General features: G+C 33.1%; 1 protein-coding gene and 1 long non-coding RNA gene across 5 annotated transcripts in view; both read left to right on the plus strand.

The window, feature by feature from the left end:
- LOC112007473 (putative disease resistance RPP13-like protein 1) overlaps positions 1 to 1,966 on the plus strand; it is a 7,535-nt gene extending 5,569 nt beyond the window's left edge. For 2 of the 3 annotated variants that reach the window (XR_010632354.1, XR_002882476.2), the window contains exons 3-4: positions 78 to 153; positions 1,648 to 1,966. The gene's annotated coding sequence lies outside the window, so the exon portion shown is untranslated. The remainder of the gene's footprint in view (positions 1 to 77; positions 154 to 1,647) is intronic. The other variant, XM_024039820.2, reaches the window with a different exon arrangement.
- Positions 1,967 to 18,401: 16,435 nt separating this feature from the next.
- LOC136071047 (uncharacterized) lies at positions 18,402 to 19,892 on the plus strand. Of its 2 annotated transcripts, none has more exons than XR_010632363.1 (2): positions 18,402 to 18,741; positions 19,464 to 19,892. It is a non-coding gene; the product is annotated as an uncharacterized LOC136071047 (long non-coding RNA). The 2 variants fall into 2 exon arrangements; XR_010632362.1 differs by lacking the exon at positions 18,402 to 18,741 and adding an exon at positions 18,752 to 19,085.
- Positions 19,893 to 22,703: the final 2,811 nt, after the last annotated feature.

Below are 22,703 nucleotides of genomic sequence, written 5' to 3' on the forward strand. Positions count from 1 at the left end.
TTTTTTTTTTTTTTTGTTTTTTTTTTTTTTTTTTTTTTTTTTTTTTTTTTTTTTTTTTTTTTTTTTTTTTTTTGTAGAATTTCACAATGTTATGGTTGTTATCGGTGGACACTATAAAATTTGAAGTTGCATTTACAATTGAAGGGGAACAATGTAAGTTGTTCTTTTGTATGTTGCCTTTGGTATTGTGTATGTAGATATTGCTTTGAGTGATTTGGGGAATATAAACTTGACTCATCATGCTCCTTCTCTTCTAAGTGTGAGGTTGTGGGCTCAGGACCCATTGGATGTGTGTGTAACTTACCAAAAAAAAAAAAAAATCTTGACTTCTTGTTATGAGTTTAGTTTGTACCTGTCAATCAGCTCTAAACTCAAATGTAGTTTCCTTCCTTTATAATAATTGGGTTGAATCTGAGATTATGAGCCCAAAACTGACTTTAACCTACCAATGAAAAATAAAAACTTGATTTGTAACCTGAAGGCTGAAGTTCAACTTGTATGCGGTGTCCTATTGTCAATGCTAGCTTCTTTTCTTCTTTTTTCCCCTGAAGTTTCTTGGCCTCTTGTGTCAGCTTTGTGATTTATAGGAAATAAATCATATATGAATGATACAGGGTGCAGCCTATCCACAAGAAGTATACAAGATAAATATTAATTTTCATATAGAAATATTTGGAAGTCTTAGGATGCCTTGCATTTCCGTGGGTGTATACTCTTGCATACTTCTTTGGTTATGCCCATTTGGCATGATTGGTAATATTTTAAAACTAAAAAACAAATGATGTCCTAAATACTAAGCTGGTGAGAACTTCCATAACAAGAAAGATTCTGGTTGCATGGAACTAGCTAATTTTCCAAGATTAGGAGTGATCTTCAAAACATATTAAGGTTTTCATACTCAAAAATGAATCTCAATGAGTTATTAAAGCTACTTTGTGTTTCCTTTTTTAGCTTGCTTTTTCACTTGGATTACAATTTAGGTGATATATCAATCCCTACTAGTTCTCCTGGATGACCTGATGCACAGTTTTGACTGGTGGGGTCATGTATCTGTGGTTTACTCTCCAAGATAGGTTCAAAGGGCCTTACCTTGCTGAGATTCCACTCTATAAATAAATAAAAATTAAAATAAAAAAAATTCAGGTGATATATGATTATTCTGCATTCATGAGTGCTCGGTCTAGACCATGGTTCTTCTTGAAGATATATGAGCAAAAGTGGACTGAAATATTTCAATTGTTTGTGACAAGCACCTGTTAAAACATTACTGCAAAAGACAGATTAATTTAGTTCTAAAAAGATAAAAAGGACTGAAGGAGAATCAAAGATAAACAGTTAGGTAGACTATGATCATAGATGCAACCTAAAGCTTATATTTAGGAAGAATTGACTGCTGGACCCATTAGATGGGATTTAATCTTTTAGACTAGCTGCTGCCAACTTTGTTCATGTCATATTATGCATTTTCTTGAATTCAAGTGCATTACTAGCTAAGAAGTTCTTCCTTTATTTTTTTTTGTCACTGCATTTCTTTTCAATGTCTTTTCCCCCCAGTTTTACTTCCTTCTCTTATCTTTGGATTTAACCATTGAGACTCAATATTTTTTTCATTTTCTAAAGTATGTAGTTATTCTTCCTTCTCTGCAGGACAGTAAGAGATCAAAACGTTAAGAAAGAATTTAAAGGGCTCTGGAATGGCTAAAAATGCAGATGGCGTGAATGTTGGCAAGTATTAGTGGGGATAGTGGTTGAATTTGCTAGTTGGAGTTGTTAAATAGTAATATTTTATATTGATTTTCTGCAACTTGGAATGACTCAGTTATTGGCTCTTAGCGTCTGACTATGTTCTTTTTTGCTCCATTGATATTTGCTCTCTCCTAATTTAGTAGAAGGTACTATTGGTAATATACTCTTTTGATTTTCTTCTTACGCAATGGACAGTGGTAGGCTTGTTTTCTGCAATGAATTTTATGGAGGGTAAAGGATAGTTTTCCCAACAAAGTAATTCTTTTATTTTGTCCAAAACCGATAGTTTAGGGAAGATTTGGCAGTGGGCTTTTATTATTAAATTATAAGATGGATAGTCATTGACAGAATCTGCAGGGAAAGGAGCTTTGCAATCACTTGAAATTAGGATGTGAAAATGAGACCAACTAGATCTCTAAGCTTCCTTTGCTAGTGCAGTAGTCCTGCACTGCCGAATTATTTGATAGGAACTCGAAGAGTCCCTGTTCCATCAATTAGATTTATGTTCTGTATTGCTTCTGGTTTGTAATTTATTCCAGCTGAGCTGCAAGAATAGGATGTATAGCGTATGCTCCGTTGGTTTCAAATCCTTCTGTGAAGATAATTTTTTTCATTTTCTTGTGTTTGGTAGTATTAAAATTATCTCTTAACCTTCTTTATTTAACTTGGCGTGAGAGAGTTGTTTATGAGTAAAATTTTATGGAAATGTAATTTATCCCGCTCGAAGCTAAATAAGTAAAACATCTATATCTCTAAATAAGGAAAGTTAAGAGATGATTTTTCAACTTATTTTAAGGTCACAACTAAATATAGGAAAATGTGATAATTTTCTATAAAATGTTTTGTGAAAAGTAATTAATTTTTTAGAAAATGTTAACGTCAAAGCAAACAGAGTGGGAGTTAATGTAGTCAATTTTGTATCATGCCGGCTGGTATGGCCGATATTTACTGTACCGAAACCTAGGCTGGTACCGAAATTCTAGTATTTCATTCTGATTTAAATACCGAACATATCGGAGTCATTCTGGTAATACCAGAGTGAATAGTATTAACTTTTTAAAATATATTGTATACGTTATTATTATTATTATTATTATTATTATTATTATTATTATTATTATTATTATTATTATTATTATAGAATTAGTGGTAACTTCAAAACGGTACACCAATATTGATCGGTACCTAAATATATTGTTCCATTGACCAAACCGGTACAGTCTCTAGTACGAAATTGACTCCCTTGTCAATAACAAACATAATCTCGGTGACTAAATGCAAAAGTTTATGTTTGCTTCCTTTGATAGATACGATAGTATTTTAACTTATGTCGTTTGTTTCATGATGATTACTTTTTATTATCGTACTAAAACATTAGTCAGATTGAGTTAACTGAAAATAGAGGAAATATAGCTTGTTATAATTAAGAGCATGATCCTAATGCATCTAAAAAAATTATCATATTATTTGAGTGAATTGACAAAAATTTAATTTTTTTCAAGTAGTTAATTTAAACACAAACTTTATTTTAATATTCTTGATTAGGTGTTATGAAATTTAATCGTCCTTTGTACAAATGTTGTAAAAAAAAATTGAGCAAGAATTCCATATTTCAAATAAATCTCATTTATCCTTATTAATTATTAGGGAGATCCACTAAATCCACTCCATTGCCATCCTTGATTGCGCTATAATCCATATGCTGTGAAAAGTTGCATATATTTGATACATGTGATACATTGTCTTACTTGTGTTATTGCAATATCTAAGGAAACAATTTAATTAATTAACTAATTATTTTTACCTTGCTATAATATTTTATGATTTCAACTTACATAAGTATTTGAGATTCTTATACATAGTTTTCTCATACACAAAAGGTAATTTCTCTCTCTCTCTCTCTCTCTCTCTCTCTTACTCTTTATTTTTTTATTTTTTTATTTTTATTTTTTGGTGGATTTTTTTTATCTTACATCTCTACTCTAGTTTTATGAATAAAATTTGGAATTTACTTTAACCTGATGTAATTTTATTTTTTATTTTTTTCATTTTTTGGTGGATTTTTTTTATCTTACATCTCTACTCTAGTTTTATGAATAAAATTTGGAAATTTACTTTAAGCTGATGTAATTAAGTTGTGTTTTTAAATTGTTATCTTTTTTCTTCTCTTTGATTTCGTAGATGTTATCCTATTGAATTATATATAAAGATAGTATATACTAATATAATGTCATTTTGTTACATAACATAACTTGGATAATTTGGTGTTTATTACAATATTTTATTTTTTTCTCATATTATTTTCTATAAATTTCTTATTATTCTCTCTCACATTCTTTCATAAAAAGTGGTTGTTCTCTCTCTCTCTCTCTCTCATTGATATTTGCTCTTTCTCCTGATTTAGTAGAAGGTACTATTGGTAATATACTCTTTTCTTCTCACACAATGGACAATGGTAGGCTTTGTTTTCTGCCATGAATTTTATGAAGGGTAAAGGATAATTTTCCCAACAAAGTAATTCTTTTACTTTGTCCAAAACCGATAGTTTAGGGAAGATTTGGCAGCTTTTATTATTAAATTATAAGATGGATATTCATTGACACCACCGGGCCTGCTGGCCTAGTGGTACCCGGTCTTTATGGGACTTATCAACTCAGGGGTTCAATCCCCTGCATAAACACTTACCTAGCAAAAAAAAAAAAAAAAAGATGGATATTCATTGACAGAATTTGCAGAGAAAGGAGCTTCACAATCACTCGAAATTAGGATGAGAAAATGAGATCAACTAGAGCTTTGCTAGTGCAGTAGTCCTTCACTGCCGAATTATTTGATAGGAACTTAAAAAGAGTCCCTGTTCCATCAATTAGGTTTATGTTCGGTATTGCTTCTGGTTTGTAATTTATTCCAGCTGAGCTGCAAGAATAGGACGTAAAGTGTATGCTCCGTTGGTTTCATATCCTTGTGTGAAGATAATTTTCTGCATTTCCTTGTCTTTGGTAGTATTAAAATTATCTCTTAACTTTATTTATTTAACTTGGTATGAGATAGAGTTGTTTTTGAGTAAAATTTTATGGAAATTTAATTTATCTCACACGAAGCTAAATAAGTAAAACAACTAATATTGAGCAAGAATTCCATGTTCCAAATAAATCTCATATATCCTTATTATTTGGGAGAGCTGCTAAATCCACTCCATTGCCATCCTTAATTGTGCTATAATCCATATGCTGTGATAAGTTGGATATATTTGATACGTGTGATACATTGTCTTACTTGTGTTATTGCAATATCTAAGGAAACAATTTAATTAATTAATTATTTATTTTTACCTTGTTATAATATTTTATGATTTCAACTTATATAAGTATATGAGATTCTTATAAATAGTCTTCTCACACACAAAAGTAATCTCTCTCTCTCTCTCTCTCTAATTTTTTTTTTTTCATTTTTTGTTGGATTTTTTATCTTGCATCTCTACTCTATATATACATATATATATATATATATATATATATATATTGAAATTTGGAACTTTACTTTCAGTTGATGTGATTAAGTTGTGTTTTTATGTTGTTATCTTTTTTCTTTTCTTTGATTTCATAGATGTTATCTCATTGAATTCTATATAAAGATAGTATAGAAAAATATAATGTTATTTTATTACATAACATAACTTAGATAATTTGGTATTTATATTTTAAGAGAGAGAGAGAGAGAGAGAGAGAGAGAGAGAGAGAGAGAGAGAGTGCAAATTTATGATAAAGTTCTTTTGTATAAAATGTAATATTGAGTATCCAATTAGTGTTATTCATTTCTTATTATTCCAATTAGTTTTCAATTCTTTTTTACCAGTCTATGGGATTTAGGATTCATTTAATCACGATTTTTGTCAATTTTTTTCTCACCAAATTTTTAAATAAAGTTCTTTATGCAATATTAATATTACTTATATATCATGCGCTTTATGAAATCCACTATACTTATTTTATTTTTTATTTTATTTTTATTTTTTTGGTAATCTGGAAACTTCAATAAAAGAAACTAACGGCTACTAGCAACAGTAGGAATAGCCCTGTTACAAACAACACCTTCCTTGTCTGCACTAATAAGATCTAGCAAGTCCACAGGAGGATCCTGATACACACAAAAACAAAAAACTTGGAGCACCCCTTTCCTAGCTAAAAAATCAGCACAAATATTAGCCTCACGATAGCAATACCCAATCCAAACTTGGCCAAATTGGGATATCAACTGTCTACAATCATCAACAATAGGCATAACAACCCGATTAGAATAAGAAGGATCTCTAAAAATATCAACAACAGCTTTGGCATCTATTTGAATATCAACCGCTTGAAGATGCATGTTGTGACAGAGGTTTAGGCCATCGCGGAAAGCCCAAAGCTTAGCTATAAAGCTTGTGGTGACTCTAAAGCATCTAGAGAAACCACCAAGCCAATCTCCACGCTCATTCCGAATGATGCCACCGCAACTAGCTCTACCTGGATTCCCTAAGGCTGATCCGTCAATGTTTAAGCGAACCCAACCAGGTGAAGGCTTCTCCCATCTGATCCGGATCATCCTTCTACTACTTGCAATTTTAGGATTCAAAACACAATGCAAAAACTCAAGTGCCCAAAAACCGCCTCATTGTGAACACTAGGCCGAAAGTTTTGGCCTTTAAAAACCACATTATTCCTTTCTTTCCATAACAACCAAATGACAAAAGGAAAAAGGATTCTCCAAGGAGGCTGACTGGGCACTCTACATCCATAATCTTTGCAATTCTTCTCAAGCCAAATGTGGAGGCTACATGGCGATTAAAGTGGATCTTGAAAAGGCGTATGACAAAATTGAATGGAATTTCATTCGAGAAGTGTTGATTAATGCAAATTTACCCCACAATTTGGTTAATCTCATCATGAGTTATGTGTCTTCTATTTCCACTTCTATTCTATTTAATGGTGGAAATGTTGAGCCTATTTTCCCCTCGCGTGGAATTAGGCAAGGTGATCCATTATCTCCTTATCTCTTCATTCTTTGTATGGAAGTTCTTGGGCATATCATTGAAGATAAGTGTAGTGAGAAGAGTTGGGTTCCTGTCAAAAGCTCTCAAAGTGGGATGGCCTTTTCTCACTTGTTTTTCGCGGATGACTTGGTTCTTTTTGCGAAGGCAGATCATGTGAACTACTCTACAATAAGGGATGTGCTCGATGACTTTTGTACCAGGTCGGGCCAATCCATTAGTGAGAGTAAGTCTAGAGTTTATTTCTCCCCAAATGTAGATGTGGATACTAGAGAATCCTTGTGTGATATCTTGGGCTTTAAGTCTACTCCAAATCTTGGAAAGTATCTTGGTTTTCCCTTGAAGCATCGGGGAGGGAACAATCAAGATCTAAATTTCATTTTGGATAGGGTTAAGCAGAAGTTGGCGGGGTGGAAAGCTAATTTATTATCCCTTGCAAGTAGAGCGGTGCTCATTCAAGCTTCCACATCTACTATTCCTGCCTATGTCATGCAATGCATAGCGTTACCCAAGAAGTTGTTGGATGATATTGATAGAGTTAATCGTAATTTTCTTTGGGGATCTTTGGATTCTTCGAAAAGAACGCATTGGGTGGGTTGGCACAAAGTGACCAAAGCTAAAAACCAAGGGGGTCTTGGAATTCAATTGACTAGGGAAAGGAATCAAGCTCTTCTTGACAAGCTTAATTGGAGATTCCGGACGGAGAAGGATGCTTTGTGGGCAAAGGTTTTGAGAAGCAAGTATTGCACTAACTGTCGGTTGCAAGCTATAGCCAAGGACAAGCTTCCTTGCTCTAGAGTTTGGAAAGCAATTCAAAAGGGTAGTGAGGTTTCCCATAAAGGCATTCGGTGGATTTCGGGGCAGAATAGTAGGTTGAGCATTTGGCATGACAAATGGTTTGCAAAGGCCCCATTAAGAGCTTTAATCTAAGGTCCCCTCCTTGAAGAAGAAGAGAGGTTCCAAGTTAAAGAGGTTTTTGGTCCTCATGGCTGGGATTGGTCAAAAATTTTTGTCCAAGTTCCAAATGATGTTATTATGGAAATTAATGCCATGCCTTATTCTTTGGGGACTTCTATTGAGGAAGATAGGTTAATTTGGAATGGTGATAAGCACGGGAATTTTGCGCTTAAATCAGCCTATTCATTAGCCATTAGATGCAGCGAGGGGGAAGAGGAGTTCATGGGATTTTGGGTTTGGAAGGTGGATACTTTGCCGCGTATTAAATCTTTCATGTGGCAATGCTTGCATAATAGCATCGGTGTGGGAGATTGCCTTGTTAAAAGGCACCTTAGTGAGTTGGATAGGTGCCCTATTTGTCTATCATTAAGCACATGATATGCAATTTTTGAAATTATATTTACTTATAATTTTTTTTTGGTACAATTAAAAGATCTTAAAATAAGAATGAATGGACAAATTAGGACCAAAGTGGACATATGGACTGAATAGGAACAAATAGGGCCATAGTGGACTGAATAGGATCAATATCAACTAAATAGGACTGAAGTGAGTAGAGTGGACTGAATTGGACCGAAGTTAATAGAGTGGACCGAATAGGACCAATATCGACCAAATAGAGCCAAGGTGGACTAAATGGATTGAATGTAACCAATGTGGACCGAATAAGACTTAAGTGGATAGAATAGGATCAATGTGGACCAAATGGACCCAATAGGACCAACGTAGACCAAACAAAACCAATGTGGATTGAAGAGGACAAAATGGACAAAATAAGATTTTTGAATATTTATCATTTTTATTGCATTTTTAGGGCTCGTATTTCTAATTTATAATGTCTATTTCGTATGTAATTTTTAACTCAAAACTAAAGAGTTTATCTCAAATATAATAAAATTTCATACTTTTCAAACAAAAATTAAGAAAAAAATGAATTTTTGAGCTGAAATTTAAAAGGTAACCTACGAATCGAATTGATTTAAGGCCTAACTAGTCCAAAATGGACTGAAGGGGACCGAAATTGACCGAGTGGACCAAATTGGACTAAATATGACCGAAGTGGTTTGAAGTAGACCATATTGGACTAAATGGAACTAAAGTAGACCCAATTCGACCGAATGGGACCAAATAGCAATTGTTTAATTTTTAGGGAGAACAAATTATATATTATATTACAATTACAAAATAATAATTTATTCTCATGCATCGCATGATTTTGTGATTAGTTTAATATAATTATTAGCTCCGCTCAATTAATTAATGTAAGAAATGGAGTTGAGTGTTACTACTAGTTTCATTAATTGGCATCAAGTGTATCGTAACCTTTTTGTTTTCTTTTTAAGGTAAGACATGAAGTGAGTATTGCTAATAGTTTTATTAACTGGAATATCAATCCTTCAAATCAATTTAGTTGTTTGACATTTTTTTTTTATATGTATATTTTTACGACCACAACTTTCGTCATAACTTAATGAGGTCGTACATTGTAAGTGTTGAACAATTACTTTCACGTAAACTCTCCACTTTTCTTCATTACCTAATCAACCACAATCACTTTTATCTTTCTACATTTATACAATGATGAGTATGTTGAAACCATCTCTTGATTTTTTGAATTGGGAAATTTGATGAGCTGACCATATACAAAAGGTTTTTCAAAAAATTATAAAAGTTAATCCCATAAAGGAATCAACGGAAAAACAATTTTGCTTCTATGGATAAAGGGACATATATATCACATATCTATTGGCAATGACTATCAAACTCTCATTAATTCTGAAAAAGGGATTTCTTCGCACCTCTAATAACATGTTTGTGTCATCATTTATCCATTTCCCCCAATGTTCATGAATCATGACTCAAAAGAAGGCACTTCTTAGAGTGAATTCTATGGCCCAAAGACTATATATAAAAATAAAAGGTAGCGTCCTAGACACCTTTTTTGCTTTTACAAGGACAAAACTTTGGGCTTGTCTTGTAGAGCCTTCATCAAAATGTTGTGCTGCATATCTTGAGAAGAGCAAAACTTATCTCTTTCACGAAAGAGGAAGTCTTCTTTTTACATTTTGAAGGTGCAGCAATAGGTTTCCTTAAATATGTAAGACAGACTACATTGGTCTCTCAATAAGAGTTCGGCTTGGGCTTGCGAAGAGCAGAATCACGTGAGTGGTGAGGGCTGTACTTATTTGGCAAGGAATGAAGTTGCTTGTTGCTTATCCCTTAATATTTGGTGTTTCCATTTGCATGTCCAGCTTTGGCTTTCGGCCTCTTCTTGTTTTTTCTCCATGGGATTCACTTGATTATCCTCTGGACTAAGACTGTTGTCCCATATTCCACCAGCAGGTTGCACTAATGAGATGGCAAAAAATTCTATTAGAGAAAATTTTAATTTTAAGAAGATGCGAAAATTAAATAATTTGATAATAGAAAATTTAATTCCACACACACATATCATCCTATCTTTTATAAAAGATTTTAATGACACAAACAACTTTTTTACTAGTTTATAATCTTATTGGTGTGTGTGTGTGTGTATTGAGAGAGAGAGAGAGAGAGAGAGAATGCAAATTTATGATAAAGTTCTTTTGTATAAAATGTAATAATGAGTATTCAATTAGTGTTATTCATTTCTTATTATTCCAATTATTTTCAATTCTTTTTTACCAGTCTATGGGATTTAGGATTCATTTAATCACAATTTTTATCAATTTTTTTCTCATCAAATTTTTAAATAAAGTGCTTTATGCAATATTCATATTACTTATATAGCATGTGCTTTATGAAATCCACTATACTTATATATGATCAAGCACATGATATGCGATTATTGACATTATATTTACTTATAATTTTTTTTTTTTTTTTTTTACAATTAAAAGATCTTAAAATAAGAACATAAAATATAGGGTAAATACTACTCGAGTCCATGATATTTGAAAAAATTTGTTTTTTCATCCTTGAACTTTAAAATATTTATTTTTTCAATCACTTTTCCCCACTACCAAACACTTTTTGCATGGGAGGGGCTAACTAAACTACAAGACCCTTGATAATCAGGTGCCTTATATGAATAATACAAAGATAATTTTATGAGTTAGTGTTATATGTTAGAGGAAAACTTTGTGAATATACATACGTACATACGTATATTTATGGCATATTTTTACAAGATTTTTTAAAGTCTTACATGATATGAAAAATCATACACACATATATATCATTTAAAGAATGCACCACATATCAAAATGTTAGACTATTATAGTTGAAGGTTTCTACCGGTCGAAAAACTATGTTATGCTAGAGGTGTATACAACTATACATTTAGCTTCTCAGAGCTTGTGAGCCTTAATAGTGTGTAAGTAAAGTAGTATTTTTATGAAATTTTTTAGAACAATCATTAAGAAACTTAAATTAAACATAATCAAATAATTTTTTTTGAATATATATATATATATATATAAACATCACAAGAAAAAAAAATGTAAATAAAGTTAAAATGTAGTTTCTAAAAAAAAAAAAAAAAAATCAAATGTAAAAAAATATTGCTGGTTCATGCTTTGGCACCTTTTAAGTTAAAATCTAGTTTTGTCTATAGTGGCAGCTTAATCTTGGCATCGATGAGCGTGAATTGGTTCAGGTGTCTTATATATTAAAAAGGAAGTTTTTATATATACAAGAGGTCAAAACTTAGGGCTACGGTTTGTCTTAAAGATCTTCACCAAAATATTGAGGAGCTTGTCTTATTTCTTTCACCAAAGAGAATGTCTTATTTTTTTAAAGTTTTGAAGGTGCAGTAATATCTTTGTAAGTAAGACTACGCTGATCTCTGAATCTGAATGTGGGAAGACCATTATCACGTGAGTGCAGGTTGCTTGATGCATGCTTTTCCATTTGCAGGTATATATATTAGAGAAAGACTAAGAAATTCACGGAAAAGAAGTGATAGAGGAGAAGGAGAGAAACTGATAAAAGGAGTCAAAGATTCACACAGAAACACAACCTCACTCGGTCTTTATTGCCAAGTAAGCTTGAGAAGTTTCTTTCTGAATGAGGAAGAAATATATTTGAAAACTTTTTGGTCTAATTTTTGTGATTTTTTTTTTTTTTTTGTCTGCTTTATTTTTGCTAAATAGTGAATCTAATACTTTTCATTTTTGTTAAATTTGGTTGATTGTCCTGTGGACTTTTGGTTGTTTTGCTAAGTAAATGTAGGGGTTTTACCTATTCCACCAGCCGATGCACTAATGAGATGGCAAAAAAAAAAAATCGATTAGAAAAAAAAAAAATCTAATTTCAGAAGATGCATAAATTAAATAATTTGTTATTAAAGTAGCAAATTTAATTAAACACACAAATATATAAGTAACCATACTTATCTTGTTTTTCCTCCACGGGCTTCACTTGACTATTAGACTTTGATTGTTTTCACAGGTAAATCTAGGGGTTTTCCATATTCCACCAGCAGGTTGCACTAATGAGATGGCAAAAATATCTATTAATTAGAGATAATTCGATAAGAAAATAGCAAATTTAATTCAAAGCACACACATTATATGTATTGTCAGCCTATCTATTATAAAAGATTTTAATGATACAAAAACATTTTTTTTTTCACTATTTTATATCTTTGTTAGTATGTCTATATATATATATATATATAGACAATACCCAAACAAATTAAGTCATAATCCTTCGATTACAAAAAAAAAAAAAGTCATAATCCTTCCAAAAAAATATTTATCCATTTCATATTATGCCAATTAGTTTTGAATTATTTTTATCACGTCTATGGTATCTAGGATTGATTTAATCATGATTTTTGTCAAATATGTCCATCACCAAATTTTTATGACTCATTTAATTTAGTAAATTTCTTTCATTAAAAAAAAAAGTATATTGATCTATGAAAATTTCTTTCATTTATTGATTTTCTATATATTCCTCTTCAATTTTATTACTAATAATAGTTCAATTATTGCTTAAATTCTATGAAAATTTTCTAGCTTTAAATAATACAAATCATTTTGATTTTTTTGCAATTCTTGTCTTAATTAAATTATTATATTGTGTATATTGATTGGAATTACATGTACAAAGCACAACAAAACACTAATCTAAACTCAATTGTATTTAAACTACACCTAAATGCCCATTACAGGGCCCATACAATCAATGTATTTACTATTCCAAGATACACTTAGACAAACCCCACTATTACTTGGAGATTAGGATGCTTTCCTGTTGAAAATTCTACAATGGAGAATTCCCAACTTCTACATAAACTTTCATTTATCCACTGATTTAGTGTAGTTGCCCCTTTCACATATTCAAAATTTCACTTTCCACTTAATATATTGAATAATCTTCTGTTCACCGTGAATTTGGCTTCCATAAATTCTTGCTCACTATTAACATATTAATATATATGTATGTATGTATATATGTGTGTGAGATTTTGAAGGGAAATGCTTGTTCATAAAAAAGATATAGCACAAAATCGTCATTGGAATATGTATGTGTTTATTTATGAAGAAAATTACTTTCATTAAACACAACAAAAGAACACACAACATTCTATCTATTCTGTGATGTATCTTTGAAACCTCCTCTTGCTAAAATTCTAGCCTTTATCTCCCAACAAACATTCCTTATTAGGATCTATTCATTTAGGATTTGGCCTCCCAAAATTCTCATACTTCTTTGATACCAGATTTTATGTAGACGTTAATATTGTGATTTTGTTTTCATTTATTCATTTCTTTATCTATATAATGCAACAGGTTTGCAATGAGTGACGTGGCCTTTTCTGGATACGCAACGGTAGCTATACAAATTCTCACAGAAGTAGTGGCTAATGCAGTGGGCAAAGAAATACATACAGATTTTGATAAGAAAATTGAAAAGATTCAGAGATTATTAGTTAAGTTACAGACAGCTGTTGATGACATGGAGAAGTATACATTTCCTGACACGGCATTATTAAATTTGTCCAAAAATCTAAAGGAAATTGTTCAAGACTTTGAAGACTTTTTGGTTTCCATAGATGATAAACCTGGTAGGATTGGATTTATACGTAAGCTTTTCAGTGCTCATGATACAGATACATTGAACAAGAGGTTAGATGAGGTTTCAAGGGAATTAAATGACATGTACTCCAGGGAAACTTTAAAAAGGAGTTGGCTGTCAAGAGAAGAGAGAGTTGTTATAACAAGTTCATTTTTGCAGGGAAGCCCTATTTTAGGGCGGGAAAGAGATACCAATGAGATTATCCAGATGCTAATCAAAGACACAAATGCAACTAGTTGCTTTGATATAATTTCAATAGTGGGTACAATCGGAATTGGAAAAACAACTCTTGCCCAAATCATCTACAACAATCGTGAGATCACAAAACATTTTGAAAAGAGGGTTTGGCTGTCCATGCCCACAACTTTTGATCTGAGGCTTCTCACAAAAGCCATCCTTGAATCTTTCTGTAATAGAAGTGTCAATATGGTGGAATTGGATACACTTCAGAAGCAACTTCAATCTGAGGTTTCAGAAAATTTTTTACTTATAATTGATGGCGCATGGAATGGAAGTCATAGTGACTGGGAGTGCCTATTTGCTCCTCTAAGAGGTGGAAAGAGAGGCAGCAAAATTTTAGTTACCACCCAAAGCCAAACAGTTTCAATGGTCATGGGTGCTAGTGAATGCTATTGTTTGGGCAGATTGTCTAAAGGGGACTTTTGGACACTCTTTAAGCAAGAGGCTTTCAGATACAAATCTGAGCAACAAGAGTTAATGGAAATGGCTAGAGTTGCTTTCACAGATGGGGAACCTCTCGAGGATGGGATGGGATATCCACTATTCGCAAAGACTCTTGGAAAAATTTTAGGTTCTTGTAATCCTAGTGAGTGGAGGGAAGTTTTAGATGGAAAAGTTTTTGAATTATCAAAGAAAAATGAAGAAATTTTTGCCCGACTTCAACTAGCAGGTTACCACATGCCTGCTCAGATACGACACTGCTTGTCACTCTGTTCATTATATCCTTTCGGTCACAAATTCCAAAGAGATAAGTTGATATATATGTGGAAGGCAGCAGGCTATATACATTCCAAAGGTGACAAGAGATATGAAGACCTTGGAGATGAAATTATTGATCAATTACTTAACATGTCGTTGTTGCAACTTGTTGATTTTTCTGACAATTCAAGTTTTTTCTTACCACCAGCTATATATACTTTGGCAACTCATGTTTCCACTGATAATTACTTGGGATTAACGGATTCAAAGATGCTGCATTTGAGACATGTCTCCAGAAGTTTCCGCCATGCTGTGATTCTCAATCCTCAAGCAAATATTGACCTTATACGGAAGTTTAAGAAATTAAGAACATTTCTTGCACTTGGAAATCTGGAAAGGAGTGAACAAATTAATGACAGTTTTTTTGAGAAATTTCAATTGCTTCGCTTGTTAGATCTCAATAGAGCTCAAGTAGATGATATACCAAATCGCATCCAAACGTTGAAATTTTTAGAATACATTGATCTTTCCGGTACCAATATAAAGGAGTTACCAGTGGCAATAACTTCTCTTTTGAATCTTGAGGCTTTAATTTTCGAAAATTGTGAGAAGCTTACCGAATTGCCTGAGAAAATATATAACCTTGTTCTGTTGAGTTGCCTTGGCATTGATGTGAATTCTAAGCTTCAATCAATGCCAGACCTGTCTCGGTTTCCAAATCTTAGAACATTGGGAACATTTATTGTATATAGAAGTGAAGATAACATATTGGACATGTTGGGAAATTTGAAAAAACTTAGAGGGACACTTGGAATATCAAGGTTAGAAAATGTTTCAAGTGAGGAAGCAGCCAGGAGGGCTTTGTTGAAAGAGAAGAAAGATGTCAGAAAGTTGCACTTACATTGCAGCACAACGTCTGAACTAGGAGCAGAACAACCTGATCAATCCCTTATCCTTCAAGTCCTTGAACCACATGCTAATCTTAGGGAGCTACAAATATCAGGTTATTGTGGTTTGAATTTCCCCAGTTGGATTGAAGATCAGTCATGCTGTAATCTTGTAAGCATTAAATTCTATAGATGTCATCATTGTCTTAGCCTCCCGGACCTCAAGAAACTTCCTAACCTTCGAATTCTCTCTTTAGATAGTTTGAATCTGTTGGAAGAATTAGATTTTGGTTTGATTACGGATCATAGTGTGACTGTAGGATTTCCAATCCTAGATTCAATTTTGGTTAAAAATATGCCAAAATTAAGATCTTGGAAAGGACCAACCGAAGGTTACTGTCGGAAGCTACGGGAGATTAGCATTTGTCATTGCCCCCGGTTGACTGCTCTTCCCAATTTTGAGTTGTTTATTTCGCTTCAGCTTTTGAGCATTGAAAGATGTCTTGGGCTTGAAAATCTGCCTGACCTCCCTAGAACCCTCAACTCTCTCACTCTTATAAAGTGTGGGACTCTTGGTGAGAAACACCAAGAAGGTGGTGACAGAAGACACAAAATTGAGCACATTCGAAATATCTCGGTTGACTAATGTAGATGGCTTCGACTTCAGTGGATATGTAAGCTCAATACTCTCTCTCTCTCTCTCTCTCTCAGTGAGCACCATGCACACCAATATAAATATCAATTCAAATTCTCTCTTTCTTACCCTTCCACGTTGAGTATTTTGACATTTTTTTTTAATGTTAATTACATCAGAGAATGGTCATTTATATTGATTGACTCATTTACATTGCATGTTTTTATTTGAACAGTTCATTTTTTTTTCTTTGTAGCTATCAATCCAAGGAGACACTCCCTCTACATGTTTTGTTTTGTAACAATGACTATCTTGTTCCCTTACTTACCTACAAGGTTCTTTTTATTTTTTAAAATTTCTTTAAGGAAACCATGATTTATCTATAATGAGACCTTACAGGGCTGGGATTTGGCTAACTTTCAATACATTTACACTGGGAGAATTCCCTTCCAATATATTTTTTCAAACATTCAAATTCGTTAGAGACTAGCTAGACAACCCAAGCAGCAGATTCAGCATATTTACCATATTGCTTTCCTGCTCAAAGTTGCAATTACCATGCCCTTGCTATCTTTGCTGAAAACAACCACCCCTGCCACATTCGACCTCCGAAAGTGGTTAAAATTGTCAATATTCTTTTGGTCCCTAAATGGGATGAATAGAAAAGCTATTGGTTATTGTGAAATGTACTTAATTTCATTGAGCAGCACAAGATTTAAGCTTGAATTTTTTTGATAAGGGTTTGAGGCATACTAGTTGTATTTCCCATGGGAAAGTGTTAGGTAAGCTAGTTTCCATCAAAGCTGACAGTTTTTTCCGCTTCTAGACGGCAGCCTTATAAAAATGGTCATTATGTTAGTATGATAGTATCTAGTGTCTTATGTAAAAGGCTACGTCTTGTTCTACATTGTATTTAAATAGTTAGCCAGGAAGATATTTGTCAATTTGCTAGTAGAAGCTATCTTGTATCAACCATGGAAACCTAACTTCAATTGCAAGTTATAGACTATTCTAGTTATTACTTATTAGAGCCTCCTTAGTTGAAATATTTAGTACCATTTTTCATTATTTGTAAATCATTCAATTTTATTAAAAACAAACCATAGTAGTCAGAGCCCCAAGGGCACTACACCAAACAGAGGAATCATCTGTGAGCACAGAAAATACAAGCACAATAGTGTCACTACAATGCCGGTTTAACAGACTAAGTCAGCCTAGCCCTGAAAAACAAAATAACAAACCAACAGAGCAATACAAACCTAGTAACATCATGACACCTTGTGAACGAAAACAAATGCACCATCCTGAAGAAGCCTAGAAACAGCAGCCATCATCAAAACTAGACTATGTCTTCTTAAAAGAGCATACTAGGATTCAAGCCCCATTTACAACACAAGATCCTGTTCAAAATAGAGTCATTGGCTCTGCATTTGCTTTCCAACATGCCCTCAACATCTCTCCTGATATCTTAGACAATTTGTTTATCACTCCTAATCCTGCTTGAATGGACTACAGTATTTCTTTGCTGCCAGATGTAATGCACAGCAACCCACCAAGCTATCTTGCAAATCACCAGCCTCAGACTATTCCCTTTAAGATAATTGGTATCCCAACCCACCATGTCCAGCCAATTATACTTGGCATATGAGATCAAACAAAGGTCCATTGGTAACCCTGTGCCCATACTTTTGGAACAAAACACCATTAAGATGCCATTAATTCATACCATAGGAAGATTCTCTTTCAATCTCCAACCTCAAAACTCAGGAATTTCCCAGCTTCCTTAGTTTAGGATAGAGACACAGGGAAAGTGATGGGCTGTGATATGAATTAGAACTAAATGGGAGGTGAGTTGCTTTGAACAAATTGATAGGTCCTTAGGCATCTCTCCAAAGAACACAAAGTTCTCAAGAAAAGCTCTAAAAAGTTTGTTTCATTCACATACAAAAACTTATTTACAAGTGCTTACATTATGGTACTTATACTATTTGTGTGGCATTGGCAGCCTTCTGGATGATTGACAAGTGTCTAAAACCTATTGGCCAATGCTTAAACAATCATCTAACCAACTAGTTTGATTCTTAGACCTTCTAGTGAACCAATCTTGTGAAATCCTCCATGGCAATTACAAAAAGGTGGGGGGACAGGGAATTCCCCTGCCTTAGCTCTTTGCCTCCTGAAAGTACCCCACAAAAGAACCATTAAGGCCAAATGAAAATCTAGGAGTTGTAATACAACCTGATCCAGTGAACAAACTAGGGAGGGAACCCATCAGGCACTAGACATATGATTATGAAGTTCCACTCAAACGAATCATAAGCCTTTCTCCTATCAGCCTTCATAGCACACATGGTGGGACCGTTATTTCTTTTGTAGTGCTTCACCAGCTCAAGACAGCAATATGTTTTCAGAAATATTCCTATCCTTTATGAAGCCAGTCTGGTTGGAGCTCACAAACTCATCCAAGATAGATTTTCAGCTGTTAGGTAGGATTTTTGTGATACAGTTATGACTCATATATTACTTTGCAGCAGGTTGTAGGTCTGTAATCTAAGATAGAGGAGGGATTGGGGACTTTAGGAATAAGAGAAATAGCTGTGGAATTAAACTCCTAAAGAAACTTTCCAGAAGAGAAAATTAAGAAATTACTGCACATACAGATTTTTTTTCACTATTAGCCAGGAAACCTTGAAGAACTTGGCAGTAAACCCATCTGGACCAGCGCTTTTGTCAGTACCCAAGCTGAAAATTGTGTGCTGGATTTCTACTTCAGTTACCTCTCTAACAAGCTTTCCTTCACTGCTTCAGGCATATGGTCCTTAATTACCCTGTAACAACTTCCATCATTTCACTTGCAAGTTATAGACATATTATATAGTTATTTCTTTTTAGAGCCTCCTTAGTTGATATATTGAGTGCTATATTGATGATCCATTGTTCTATTCTGTATTATATTGCTTTCCATCGCCAAAATTTTGTCTTTGGAATGAAATAAACTATTACTGATCATTTTATTAGCGGTTTTCGAATCATGCATGTATAGTACATCTTATCCTTTTTCTTATACTAAGCATGCTGTTACTGTTCAGTTATACGCATTCAGTTTTAAGCTTTCAATTTCATTTTTGTTATTGTGTTTTCTGCTATTTTAAATGGAATTGGGTAGGAGGGAGCTTGGAATCAAGTAACTTGTGCTTTTGTGTTTCAGTGAACATGGTGCTATGCCTGAGGATCATTCCCCCGGAAGCTTTGTGGCTAGTTTGCACAGGAGGATGGATTACTGAGAGTCGTCCGCAATCAAGCAAATCCGTGCAACCTTCTTCATTTGATAGACTCTGATTTCACTTTTGAATTGCATTACATCTTAGATTTTGTTTTTGTCAAGTATGATACTGATATTGATGTTAATTCTGGCTATGGGAAGACCACAATTTTACTGTTTATCTAAATTTCACTGGCATTGAAATTTCTGTTATGTTTTATCAGTTGTGGTCTCAGAATTTGTGGCACCAGCATACTGTCCGTCTAACCAACATAACTGATAACCTGGTTAGACTAACCTGTTGATCTGTGAGCTCAAATGTTGGGGAGGACTGTATCTATTAAATTAACTGCAACTATGGATATTCACTTTTTACTCTTTTTTGGATTAATTCTTGGCTTATTGATGTTTTAGTTGCGTATATAGAATTCTTTATATCTATTGTAATTTAGTTGTGCTTTGACTTGTATATAAAGTTATAAACCTTATATATATATATATATATATATAGATTTCTATGCGTGTTCCCAACCACTAGGATTTCCATTCTATTGTTACAAAGAGATTCCTCCAGAGAATGTGTCATGGAGTATACAATAACAATACGCAAAAAAGCGAAATACTTTAATTTTTCAATGTTTTGCTTGTTGATGGACACTTCACATTTACAAATGAAGGGGAACAATGTATGTTATTGCTGTTTTGTATGTTGTCTTCGTGCTTTTATGGTGATATGAAGCATATGAACTAGAAGCTATTATATATGCAGCTTCTCTTATACTTTTTTACTGGGGTTCATGATCCATTGGGTTACCAATAAATAAAATAAAACTACAAAAGATTTCAACAAAAAGGGCAAGAGCAGAGCGGAATAGAGAGAATTGTAGTGATAGTGATAGCTTCAATTCTGGTTGTGTCACTGAAGCCAATTACCTACCTCCTACTCATACTTTTCGGCCTGCACATCATGTTAGTGTTCATTTGACTAATAAGATGGAATATTCACCTCACCTAATCAAGTTTGGCAGAGAGTAATACACGAAGATATTTGAGTTGAGTGGAATGTCTGTCACTGCTGGGAGAAGACGAGAGCTGGGAAATAAATTACTGAGTCACTTAAATAAAATCAAAAAAAAAAATTTCACCAAGTGGAAGAGAGAAACAAGCATTTTTGTGGAGTTTTTATCTATAGACATTTTGGGGGCATTCAAGAAAACCATAATAACAATCATTCCTTTAACTTTTACATCACTTTTAGTTACTTCAGCATTTACCTAATGCCAAACTAAAAATATCATTCTTGCTGATGATGGATACTCTGGTTTTATCTTTTGCCTAAAGCTAGTTGCAAACCCAAACAATGCCTGAAAATAGATAATCATTTTGTAATTGTAATATAATGTATAATTTGTTATCTAAAATTTGTTAAAGATAATTTTGCTCTTCTTAAAAATTAAACAATTTTCAAATTACTTTTCATCTTTCTATCTCTACCAATATATCATTCTATTATTTTAGGTGTATTTGATTGATATTATTCTTGTATAAGGTGGTCCATATTTTTCAAAATTATTTTAGAGTATGCTATATTTTTTTTTTCCTATAACTAAACTTTTTAAGTTTTAAATAAATTATTCAATTCTTCATTCTCTTAAAGGAGATTATCATGATAATCAAAATTCATAACAAACCGAATATGTATAATTTATTATCTAAATTTTATTGCACATAATTTTTTCTTCCTAAAAATTAAATAATTTCAAAAAGTAATTTCTATTACTCTATTTTTACAAATATATAGTTTTATATGTTTTTTATTGATATTATTATTCTTTTTTGAAATGGTCTATATTCTTCTAACTATTGTTATTATGCATTATATTTTCCTAATTTTTTGATACAACTAAAATTTTTAAATTTTTAAGGAGATTATTATGATAACCAAATTGGATCAAATGGATCGAATGGACCAAAATGAACTGAAATTGACCAAATATACTGAATAGGACAATAGCGTGACAGCACAAATAAATCACCAATTATACTAAATGCAGTAGAAAATAAATTTGACACAGGTGATTTGTTTACAAATGGGAAAAATCACCGAGACAAAAACCCACCCGGTGATTTTAAGGTCACCATTCTCAAGAATTCGTTATTATCAATCACAAGCGATTACAAGTATAAGGAATCTTACCAAACCCTTTGGCCTATCCTAAAATACCTACCTACAGTTGAACCCTTACCCCAATACCCAATTATACTTATATTGTAGTGGCAATCTTTCCGTTCAATGCACGAATCTCAGTACGTGACTAACCAATAATGATGTACGGGTCTCAGTACATGACTAACTCACCAACTTGAAGAAGATTGTTAGCTGCAAAGTTCTTCAGTTCATCAACAATGAAGATCAGGAAGCTCCTAGGTCACAAAACCCTTGGAGTAAAGACACAGTAGCTTCTTCAGAGAAAATAATGAACTAAGGCACTTTCTGCATGTATTCTCTTTTCATTAACTTGTGACGGCCTTTAAAATAATTCTTATATATGTTTAGGGTTGTGAGAAAAGAAACCCTATACAAATATACAAGCATGGGCCGAAAATCAGATTTGAAATTTCTGATTTCGTAAGTCTCGACAGAAGCAGTTTGCGTTGAGCTTCAACATTAAATCTCGATAAAAAGGATTCTGTCGAGACTTTTGTCGAGTTTTAGTGAACAGCTCTTTCTTCACTTGTTTCTTGGTCAAATCTCCATGGCTTTAACACTTGACTTGAACTCTTGTTTCTTGAAGTACTAAACTCATCCTAGATCTATCCAATTACAAGTAAAGTGCATTTTGTCAAAGAATTAGCCAATTACATAAAATATGTCCCTAACAATCTCCCCCTCTGACAATATGTGACACAACCACAACAAACAAATGAATCTTAAGAGAAGTCTTAAATCACTAAACTCATAACCACTTGTTGGATTACAAAACAAATCTAACCCTAACATAAACTCTTGAAAAACTTTGTAAGAAGAGAGTTCATGGTAAGATAGACTTTCACAACCTGTCTTTTTGAAATACTTAAACAAATCTCATCAAGGCATCATGTGTGAAATAGAAATAAAGATTGTATACATAAAGAAACGTGTATATAAAAAGAGAAAAGAAACAACACATATAAAGGTAGGTGAAG

Source organism: Quercus suber, unplaced genomic scaffold (genome assembly GCF_002906115.3).
Source record: "Quercus suber isolate HL8 unplaced genomic scaffold, Cork oak 2.0 scaffold_281, whole genome shotgun sequence".
Classification (NCBI taxonomy): Eukaryota; Viridiplantae; Streptophyta; class Magnoliopsida; order Fagales; family Fagaceae; genus Quercus; species Quercus suber.